Below are 12,105 nucleotides of genomic sequence, written 5' to 3' on the forward strand. Positions count from 1 at the left end.
TATTCTATCGGACGTACAGTACGAGTTTTGTCCTGGGCGGTCTACTGTGGCACAGTGCCTTAACCTATCTATGAGTCTTAGGAAATATACAGTTGCCCGCCCCAGTACTATTTACCTAGCTTTCATGGATCTGTCATCTGCGTTTGACTGCTTGAATAGGGCTAAACTTTGGCAGGTCATGCTGGCTATCAGGGTAGATGGCAACATCATTCATTTTCTGGAAGACCTCCACCAATCAACCAATGCGCAGGTTAGATTTTCCCAAGATTTAAGGGTTTCCCGTAATTTTGCAATAAGAAGAGGAGTACACCAAGGGTGTATTTTAGCCCCCTTCCTGTTTAATTTAGATATTAATAATTTAGAGAAAGTTGTAATGAAGACAAGTGTAGACTATCCTCAGGTAGGCAGACGTGATCTGCCTGTTTTATTATATACAGATAATGCGGTCCTCTTATCTAGGACCACAAGGGGGTTACAAACATTGCTCAACTCCTCCTCTTTTATGGCGAATCTGGACCTGTCAATAAACAATTCCAAATCTTATATGATGCAGGTGGGACCTCGCTCGAAAAAGCCTTTTCAATTTATGGTTGGATCTACTCAATTTCCCCGGAAGGATGTCTTCTCGTACTTAGGGGGCCCTAATCGATGAGCAAATGAAATGGGGCCCACTAAAATAGAGGAAAAGGGGAAACGTAGTGTGTGCAAGTATAGCCATTTTAAACTCAGCTTCTAAATTAGGCAGGAGACCGATTGCGTCCCTTTGAAAGACATATCAGGCTAAGTGTGGCGCTAAAGCCGCTTACGGTAGCGAAATATGGGGTTACGTCTCCATGAATGAGTTACAAGTAGCTGAGAATTCATTCTTGAAGCGTTTGTTAGGTGTGCCCCGGGGAACGTCTAACATGGTGGTACACGAAGAATTGGGGGTGTCCTATCTCTGCGATTTAAGGGCTCTACGCTCCCTAACATTTTGGCTAAAAACGTGGCTGAATGAACGTTCGACTTTGATCTGCCTGATCCTGAAGGAGTGCATGAACCTTGACTATGCCCATCACATTCCCTGGCTAAGAGATATTAAGAGCAGCTTTGAAAGATTGGTAAGAGTTGAACTATTAACAAACCCAGAATCAATGACTAAGAAAGATCTGGGGTGGGTGGGTAAGAGAGTCTTTTTGCAGCTTAAGGAAATGGGAGAGCTGAAACTGGGGAAACCCAGTGTTTGCAAATATTTAATTTTGAAAACAACTCAAATGACTGAGCCATATCTCCTGGGACCTTTTAACACCTAAGACATTTTTTATTGACCAGGTTCCGATTGGATCTGTTTCATCTCCCGTTGGCCTTGCCACCGGGGAATAGTAGAGGGCAGATTTTAGAACCCTGTGGCAGCGACAGTCAGTCTCCACAGGATATGCTTCATTTTTTAATATTTTGTAAGCATTATGCAACCCCCCGGAAAACCTTTATCACTCCTATTTTAAGGAGGTTGAAATTCAAGCAGGTGCGTCCAGACGTTATTAAATTACAACTGTTGCATGGAGATTCTATCTTATTTGTTCTTAATTTCCTAAAATCTGGAGTGAAGCTCAGAGCTTGCCTTGATTAAATTACTGTAGCCACAAGGGCATGCCTTTACTCTAGTTATCCCAATGACACATATAGTTTTGAGGAGGCCCTTGGAATTATCACTCTAACTGTTTTTTACTCTTTATGATCAAGGGTATATGCACTTTACAACTTATTTTATGTACTGTATGAGATCTTTAGGGTAGCTTTGTCTTTTATGTGATGTTTGTATAAATATTATATCCTTTTTTAACACCATCTATGGTTTTTTAGAGTTCTTTTATGGTTTCATATTGATTGATTAACCCTTTACATGATCACACACTAGCAGTTATCTGAAGACTTCTACACCCTCTGAAAAGAGACACATTTTTATCTTGTGTGCATGGTACATAGACCTGCATTGATTTGTTCCTTGCCACAGCCTCTGTACTACCGAATGTCTCTTGAAGTAGAATATTGGAAGGGAGCATTTCAGATCATTCCAGATAAAATTCCAGCTTTGTTTAGAAATTATATTTCCACCATTGTGCCTTTGGTGAATGAATACCTTTAAATGTAAGTTATTTGAAGAAATGATAACGTCGCAGCCTTACTTCACTGTTTTTCTTTTGGTCAACCTGGACAATCTGACTTATAATCAAACACTTTTGGTGTACAGCGCTACATTCAACATAAGTACCCTTTTCACATCTTTAGCTTAATATGGTTTGTACGAAAGAGGAAACACTATGAACATGGAGAGAAGGCCAGTAGACTCTTGGCAGTTCAACTTTATCATGGAGAATTGCTGTCTGTCATTACGCAATGAACTTCCAACCTACTGATCCATCCAATTCATATTACTGTAGAATTTAATACATTCTTTAAGAATGTATACAAATTATTACAAATATTTTGTCACACAATTGGGGACCTAGAAATTCTAGGTTACTTATGCTCTGAATTCATGAAAGTGATCATTTTGCTGATTCTAAAATCAGTTAAAGATCTGCTGGCCTGCATTGGCTATAGACCTATATCACTACTAAATTCAGAAATGAAAATCCTTGCTAATGTTCTTAACAACAAGCTTAGGCCACTGATTCCCATCCCCATACATCTAGCACTGTCTGAATTTGTGCCCGGAAGAGCTTTGGAGGAAAATATGAGGATACAGTTGCATCTCCTATGGCAGGTTCAGAATGATTAAGAGGAAAATGTGGCCCTGCCTCTGGTGCTGAGAAGGTATGTGACCCTGTAAAGTGAGAACAACTTTTCAGGACAATGGAGAGAATTTGTATGTGTACAGATTGCATGAATAAGATCTACTAAGATATTCCTTGGCTCCAATCATCTGCAAAGGTTTTCTTTCTGACTATTTTCTTTTTAGAAGAGAGATCCGGCAGGGATGTACGCTCTCTGCATGCCTGTTTATATGAACTCTAAAATCACTAGCTGCCAAAATAAAGCAAGGCAATACTGTAAAGTGGCATTGGGAACTGCAGTCTTTTGACATTATTAGAATCTGCAGTTCCAATACCATCCCTGTTGTCATGTAACTAACCACAGAGTGTTCACTCTCCTCCTAGTGTCATATTAACTGAACTAAAAGCGAGGCCAAAACACTCTACAAATCCTCTGGCTATCTATAATTGACAGATTACTACCTATTCAGATGAATGTCCCTTTTTCTAAACCACCTGGGAATCCAAGTTGACTGAGGCATAAAATCATAGTATGAGATAACATACAACCCAAGAGTATAAAAAGGGCTATGGACTTCCTGCATGTCAGGTTTAAAAATATCATTATGAGGAACAATCCAGACAATAAAAATGACTGTTGCATCCATTTTCAATTATGTCTATGATGCTCTAACTGCGAGTGCAAAATTCAACTCTATCAGAAATCAACTCAATGATAAAACTGTTTGACCCTGGTTTAGAGCTTGTTGAATTAGTCACTCTGTCACAAACAGGACTGGTATTATTCCAAAGTCTTCCTGTGTGCCCTAAGCACCCCCATTTATTGATGACCTGCACTGGTGGTAACTGACTCTGACTGTCCCTGGGCTCTTTATAACCAGGCCCTGTACCAGTGGTATGTTGAAAACACAAGTGAAAACACACACATGCATAAGGGTACACTATATATTAGGGTACACTTACAATAGGCATGACCTACCCCCAAAACTCCCTAGTAGATAATAGGGAAGGGGGATTAAAACTACATGTATGTCCCTTGTATCTAATAGGGTATGGCAGATGAGAGGCTAACAGCCCTTTCTGTACTTGCATGTGTACACTTCGGAGCGCCCAAGGCAATTTTAAAAGCAGCCCTCAGTTGCAGCACTGCTTTTAAAAGAAAATCCACTGCAAACTCGACTTTGGTGGTAGGGGCAACAAAAAAGTGATAAACTACAATGTTTTGGCATGTTAGGTACCCACAGGGTCTCCCCTAGGTGCCCCAGAGGCAGAGGGATATTTATAAAGAAGTCCCTTATAAAATATGTTTTATATGCCCTGGGGATAGAGAAATGCACGTTTCACTTCCCCATTGTAGTAAAGTGCCTCCTAAACTGGTGCTAGGAGCACTGTGGAGTGAGGATCTACACAATTTTGTCATATTCAGGATCTCCGATGTCTTCCCGAGGAGTCCCCAGTTGGGTGGTCATGTAACGATAACCAGGGCACTAAGAAAAGATGTTTTATATGCCCTGAAGATGGAGAAATTCCACATTGAAGTTTTCCCAGTGTAGATGACTACCCCCATAGGATAAGTTTGCAATAGTTTATGAATAAATAAATATTGCTAGGACTTAAATAAAATATAATTCAAAGACTTAGGAGAATGGTATTGATAAATCCAACAATATGCTATTTTTGAATTTATCCTAAATTGTGCAGGAAAGAAGTTATGAGGCTTTACTGTCTGTAATCCAAAATTCAGCCTTCCTGTAGTCTTCCCTGATTGGTCAGAGTTAACATGATTAGCTGGGCTGCTTTGATGAATGTTAGATTTGGGGGTCTCTAGTTGGCACAGGTAGGTACATGTGACAAATAGGGACCCTTGCCTCTAGTCAGGGTAAGGGGGTACACTCCTAAAATAACCCCTGCTCACCCCCTTGGTAGCTTGGCACGAGCAGACAGGCTTATCTCAGAGGCAGTGTGTAAAGCATTTGTGAACACATACAGTAATCAAGTGACAACACTACAGATGGACACCACACAGGTTTTATATAAAAAATAAGTATTTTTTATATATATTTAACACAAGACCATAAACGACAAAAATCCACAATACTGTTACTTAAAATTGTAGTTTTAGCTTAGTTCTCTTTAGTTCTTAAAATGTGACACTCTTAGTTCAATGTACCTTTAGATGCGACACGCAGGGCAACGAAAGTGTTGCAAGGATGGTGATGCGTTGAAGATTTTGGTGCAAAGAAATAAAGACGTGAAGATCTTCCTGATGCGGCACGCTTCTCTGATGTTGTCTCGGCCCGATGCGTCAGCTGCAGCGGTGACACCCTTGTCCAGTGATGCGGCGACAGCGGCTTTGGCGGCGACACTTTTCTCCAACGATGTCAGATGCTTCCGCTCGATGCGACAGTTGCAGCAGCGATACCCTTGTTCAGTGATGCGACTACAGCAGCTCCGACGTCGGCACGCTTCTCCATGGATGCGAGGCGCTTTTCTTGATGCGGTGCAATGCGACAGCTCCAGCGGCGACACCCTTGTTCAGAGATGCGATGGCGACACGCTTCTTCGGTGTTGCGGGACGCTTCTCGTGATGCGGTACAATGCGACAACTACAGCGGCGACACCCTTGTTCAGTGATGCGACAGCAGCGGCTGCGACGGCGACACGCTTCTTCTCCGTGAGTCGCGCTTCCAGCTCCTTGCGACACGCAGTCCCTCAGAAGGCCCAAAACAGCAGCAGGCACTTCTAAAGAACTCTGGGGAGCTGGTGGTTGAAGTCTGTTGTCTCTGAGACTTCAGCAGAAGGCAAGCTCTTTTCCAAGCCCTTGGAGATCCTTACACAAGCTGAATGAAAATGCACACAAAATCCTTTCTCCTTTCTGTGGCAGTCAGGCAACCACTGCAGGCCAATCCCCCAAGCAGCACTTCAGCTTAAGGATATTCTCTCCTCAGTTTCTTCTGGTTCCACTCCTCAGCAAAGGTTTCTTCTTGTTTCCCAAAGTGATCTAAAGTTCTTGGGTTTGGGTCCCAATATTTATACTAAGTTTTTCTTCGTTCTCTGGAGGCAGAGAGGCCTTTGCCTAGTCCAAACCAGTTCTAGTCAGTCCTGGATCACTTTGTTTACATGACTCCTTCTTTCCTTTCAGAGTGCAGGGCAGAGACATCAGACACACCACAGGAGGTGGAGCCAGCATTGTGGAGGGAAGGCACAGCCCTAATCAGGTCCCAGGTACAAATCCTCCCTCCCATCTAGATGCAGATCTTTCTATTCACCACTGGGCTGACTCACCCTGTCTCCTGGAATCCCCCAGCCCTGTCACTCAAACTCCAGACAAGGAATACACCTTGTCTTTCTACCATGTTCCCTGAGTCAGTTAGGATTATAAGATGTAATAATCAAACTGCCCATTCTGGCCTATGGAGAACAGTAGCCTTGCAATAGTGAAAAACGAAATTGGCTGTAATTCACTATTAGAACATGCCACACACACCAGGGCATGTTCTACCTTGTACTTACAATGCACCCTGCCCTTGGGCCTACCATAGGGGTGTCTGATATGAAGAAAAGGGAGGGTTTAGGGACTGGCAAGTGGTTGCACTGCCTAGTCAGCATGACAGTACCAGACTGCACGCAGGCTCTACAATGGCAAGCCTTAGACACACTTTTACAGGCTGCTTCTGTGGGTGGCACAACCAGTGCTGCAAGCCCACCGGCAGTATTTGGATTACCAGCCCTGGGCACTCCTGGTGCACTGTACTAGGGTCTGACAGGTAAACCAAACCAACCAATCATGGAATCACTAATTCATACATCAATTTAAAATAGGGAGCACTTGCACTGTGGCTCTGGACAGCAGTGGTACAGTGCCCAAAGCATCTAACACCAGCAAAAACACATGAGGCAACAGCAAAAAAATGGAAGGCCGGGCCTACCTACCCCATCCCCTTTGACCCAGCCAGATGGGAGGCTTAAGGAAGGAATCTGCAGATGTTAGGGGGTGGAGAGCTATAGAAATGAGCCATACTGAGAGTTGGTTTAATTAGTGCTTCATGCTCTGCTGATATTTCAGCCATGTTCAATTGTGGAGGAATAGTGCTTTCTGGCAGAAGATTATGCCACACTTTGGTGGATGTGGTCATGCTCTGGGTTGTTGCCTTGTACCTCCTTGGACAGGAGTGCTCTCCTGCTTGACCCAAGAGAAAACTGAATACATATGTGAGAAGTGCAGAGCCTCTCAGATCTGCTTCTTGAAACTTAGAGAAGAAGAAGGATTGCCATGCTGGAACCTTAATTTGCACCACCAGTCCCTGTAATCTGACTGACTGTGCCTGCTGCATAATCTGGAACTACAGCCCTGTGGATGTACCTTGTTTCTGAATAAATACACTGTGGATTCTCTGTAGGCTACAGGTTAACATAGCTCACCTGCATCATCACCACCAAAAATATATATTGCCTGCAGTGCTTACAGTGAACTTTTAAGGTTTTGTCCAGGTGCATTGTGGGAATTGTGGTCCCAAACTTTCAGGGACTACTGTGGAACTTCCAGACCCTTGGATTGTGTTTTGGACATTTTGGATGCTCAAGAGGAACTTCAGAAAGAAGTTCCAGAAGTTTGGAGTAGTTTGGAGTAACTGGAAATAAGCTCCATAAAGTGAACGACTCAACTGCGAGAGCCAAGCCAGCCTCTTTCAACCGCGACACGGCTCATATTCCAGGTTCATCCAGCTGAAGAGGTCCTGAGGTTCAACTTCTAGAGTTTTACCAGGAGCTCCCTGAAAGTCAAGCCCTCAAACCCTCACAAAATCCGGACTGGTGAAGAACATCGTCCGACCACAGAGGAAAAAGCTTCAGAAAGATTTCTAAGTCCGAAGGTACAATTTTGACCAGGGCCTCCCCCCAATATATCTGCGCTGGGCTCCATCGTGATCGGCCTGAAAGTTTGACCCTGTTCCGGTCAAGCGTGACCAGATGTCCCAGAGTTGTGCTATAGGTTTCTAAGTGCTAGAAAGTGTTAAAAATTCATATCTCCAGTTCTCTAAATTGGATTTTTGTCATTTTGGTGTCATTTCAAACATAAAATCGTTTCCCATTTTCATAAATTGGCTTTGGGTTTTTATTGTGAGTTGTGTCTTTATTATTTATTGAACTGGTGTTTTTAAATGCTTTACAAACCTGTCTCTTATTTTAAGCCTGCCTGTTTGCATCCAAGCTACCCAGGGTTGAAAATGGGAATCGTTTATTTGGACTTGTACTAAGCCCTAGATTATGTTAGTGGCCTTATTGCCAGTGGTAGATGCATTTTTACCACTACAAATAACCCATTTTCCAACAGCTATCGTGTCTCTATTATTACAAGTGCATTATATCCTATGTAACAAGGGGGATAGAATCTGTAATGTTTGTGACAGAGTAAACCCATCTCTAAATCAGACCCTTTGTTTTGGGTTTCTTTAGACTGAAACTCAAAGCTGTCAAATTACACAGCAACTATGACTGGAGGTCTTTAATAGCCTCACATGAAACCTTACTTCCTAGCGTAGCAACTGGCCCACATGGCCTGCTTTAAGCCCTCTAACAAAAACAAACTGATTGAGTAACATTGTTTCTCCTGTAAAGGGGACCTAGACATACTGAATTGTGAAACAACCAAAGTTACAGACGACTGTAACACTTTTATTCATGAAAGTTCCCTTACCTGGTGCATTTTTCATAATTTCTTTAAAATAGAATGCCACGTTCATGTGGTTAAGGAGTAACCAAGATTTAAAACTGATGTTTAAACTTGTTTGAGGAGCGGTTATAGGCACAGTAGATAACTTTCTAGAAATGTTCACTAAAAGACTTTCCAAACTATCTGTGATAAAGTTAGATTACTATTAAATTTGGAGGTGCAACCAGCTATCTCATAGTACAAGCTCTAAATTAGAAAACCCACCTTAATCTTCCCCACCTTGTTCTATAAGTTCATATTTTTGAATCTTCACCAATTTCAGAGGTGTGATTTCTTGGCTATATGGTACAAGTATATGGTACAAGCAGTTACTCACTCTTCTCAGCCTTTATGGCTAAAACAGTTAGGATTAAGGGACAAGATGAGCCTCTGATTCAGAGTGGTCTGCTACCTGAATACAACATGATAAAGGGTGTAGAGAATCCAGGCTTCAGAACAGTTATTTTAAAATATTACATACATAACACTGCCCCCGGTACAAACTGCACTTTACCCATATTAGTACGGACTAAGGGGCATATTAACAAGGAACAGGGTAAGTTAACGCTAAGGGCGCTTAGCGTTCCTTTTTTTAACGCCCGCTATCGCTGGATATATCACCTGGTTATCGCGTTATTAACAACGCTAACCGCCTAGGCGATAAAAAATCCAGTGATAGCGGCATTTTGGGAGGTTATCGCTGGTAATGCAGCGATAAAACTACAAGGATAGGGATATCCTTGTTGATAGCCCATGGTGGACTTAGCCATGTAATCCACCTCCCATTGGATTACATATGGCTAAGTCTGAAAATTAGCAGACGTAAAAAAGCAGCGTTAACCGTGGTTAGGGCTGCTTTTTTTGTCTCTAACAGGGTTAGCTTGAAGCTTGATAATAGGAGAAATGTCGCTTAGCGACATTTCTCCTATTATTTTGCTCTGTAACGCCCACTTTGCATCTCATTAAAGATGCATAGGGAAGCGTAGTGAAAAAGGGTGCTAACATGCGATTTTGCATGTTAGCACCCTGTTGTTGATAGGGCGATATTTTTATCTCCGCTTCTTTGGCTTTAAAAGCCAAAAAAGCAGAGATAAAGCCCTTGTTAATATGCCCCTAAATGTTTTAGACCTGTAGACTGGTGGTCTGCTACACATTGAATTGTCCTGCGCCAATCTCACATACTATTGGTCACGGGTATGGTTGTTCACGAGGAAGTCATACATTTCTCCCTTCCCAGTCTCAATTTCACTTTAAACTTCTAAAGAGTCTTAGCTTAACATGTGACAAGAAGATATCCGAACTGGTGTGGATGCTTGTCAAAGAAAGTGAGATATTGCTTTACTCTGCCTTATTCACGTTTTCTTCTAAGAGACTAGTGAGGAAGATGAGCAAGGCTTGGGCTGATGACCTCCAGTGTGAATATAATTGTCCTGAACAGGATGAGAGCAAAGGTCGTTAGGGCTCAGGTTGACTATTCTTTGACGCAAGGCAACACTGTGCCAAAATGGTTGTGCTGCCTTGCAGCAAAGGTAGAGAGGAAAACTGTGCAAGAACTACTAGGATTTGGTCCTTTTTTTCTTTCCCCAGCACTGGCCCACTTGTGGCAGCCATGCAAAATACACTCTCCTTTGCACCCTAGTGCAAAGGTGTGTTGTTCCCTGAAGGATAGGTTTTGTACTGTAAGGGGTACAGTCTAGTACAAAAACTATGCTTTTAGGCCTTTCCTCCTTTGTATAAGTACTATATAATGCATCACACATACAAAGTTTGAAAAAGAAAAGGAGAAATGAAAATGTTTTCCTTCTTATGTCTGTCTCAAGGAGGAATAGGATTTTGGAGCAAATCCATCTTCCAATGTTTATAAATACGGATTACCATCAAAACCCAAGGGTGCCTGCATGAAAAAGCCACTGCACCACCCATGGAATGCCCCCTTGATTCAAAGTAATTCAAAGCAATTCATAGCACAAATTTTGTGTTACGTTCAGATACTATCCAATGCAAATCCTGATTTACGTTGGATAGTATATTCCATTCTAACACTTTGCACACATTTTCTAGCACAAAGTGTTAGTATATCGGTGCCTGGATGTTGTTAATCTTCTGGGTAATGAATATATATGGTTTATCACATTACCCACTATATAAACAAGAGAGCAAGATGACACGATGAAGGACATGATATGTGCCTCTGAGATGGCTAGGTGGGTAGTAAAAAATCAGGATACATTGAGATACATTTTTTCTCAGAATTCAATTACTGTGAAAGGACTTTCAAGGACAGAGGTAAAGGGTGAGCTAGAGAGTTAAGATAAATTACAACACTGTGAATTAATGGTGTTATATTAAGAACCTGAATACCGATAAAAGTGTAATTGTGCAAAAAAAACTTCTTCCTGAATAACAGTTTACAGTTTTCGTGAGATATCACTATGCCATTACTAAGTTATTCCAAGTTGAGGGGTACCTTGCTGGATGCAAAGTAACAGCACATATCTCTGCATATTTTCCCCATTAGTGGCTAATTTACCTGGCATGAATTCCACCTGTTTTTGAGAGATGGAACTATGTCCCACTGTAAAAGCTTAAGGCTTATAATCCTGGTTTGTTGATCAATACAAACTTATACCTACAACAGGTTTGCCATTTTTAAACCAACAGAATTTTATTTACATCTGCACCCCAAGGTCACAAAAATACCTCTCCCGTTGGCATCCCATGGAGTTCCATAATCGCCATCCATCATCTTCAGTCCCTACATAGAGCCCCTTGAATCTCTGCATACATGTAACAGCATCAAAGCTCACCAAAATGCTGACAATGCACAACTCAAATTGAAAATCTCCTCAGCTCCACAAATCCTTTAGTCCTGGATGTCCAGCATCTACCTGAAGCTTAACTGCACCCAGACAAAATTCCTGTTATTTGTCAAGCCCAACAAGCAAGAAATAGAACAAATATGTTTCATTGACATGAACCTTGATGGCTTAGAACATTGACCTTCACCCAATGGAAAGTAACTTAAATTCACACTGAACTTAAACTTCAGCCACAAAGAACACATTGACAAGAAAAAAAGCCGGCCGGGTACAAGGTTCTTCACCTGAAGAAAGTGACACTATTCCTTCTAGAAAGTCACTTCAGAACTGCTGTAAAGCCCTCTTACTCACTTGCATCTGGTTGTTGGAAACACCCTGTTCCCAAACTCCAAACTGATCCTCACTAAGGGCAATCTATATGCCACAGTACCTCTCATCCAGGATCTGAAGAAATATGATCACAGCCGCACCACCCTGTGGGAGCTCCACTAGCTGCCCTCACTAGCCCACAATATCAGCAAAGTCATCACAAACTGCATCTCTGCCTATTTGTCTGAGAAGCAAACCCAGAGCGAAGACACCCCGAGACTGGAGTCAAGGAAGTATACAAAGTCAAAACAAGAAAACGGTCCTTTTTCATCTATGGTCATAGATCATTATCCCAATGTAAGTCTGGAAAGCTGTCTTTTAATGTTGAGTACACTCTTTTCTTAGTCTGTAACCCTCACTCAATATAACCAATATAGTTTCCTTCAAACAAAAAAGATGAATCTGAATGTTCTTTCCGGAAGCCGAACATTCTACATGGCACGTCGGCAAT

This window comes from Triturus cristatus, chromosome 1_2 (genome assembly GCF_964204655.1).
Source record: "Triturus cristatus chromosome 1_2, aTriCri1.1, whole genome shotgun sequence".
NCBI lineage: Eukaryota > Metazoa > Chordata > Amphibia > Caudata > Salamandridae > Triturus > Triturus cristatus.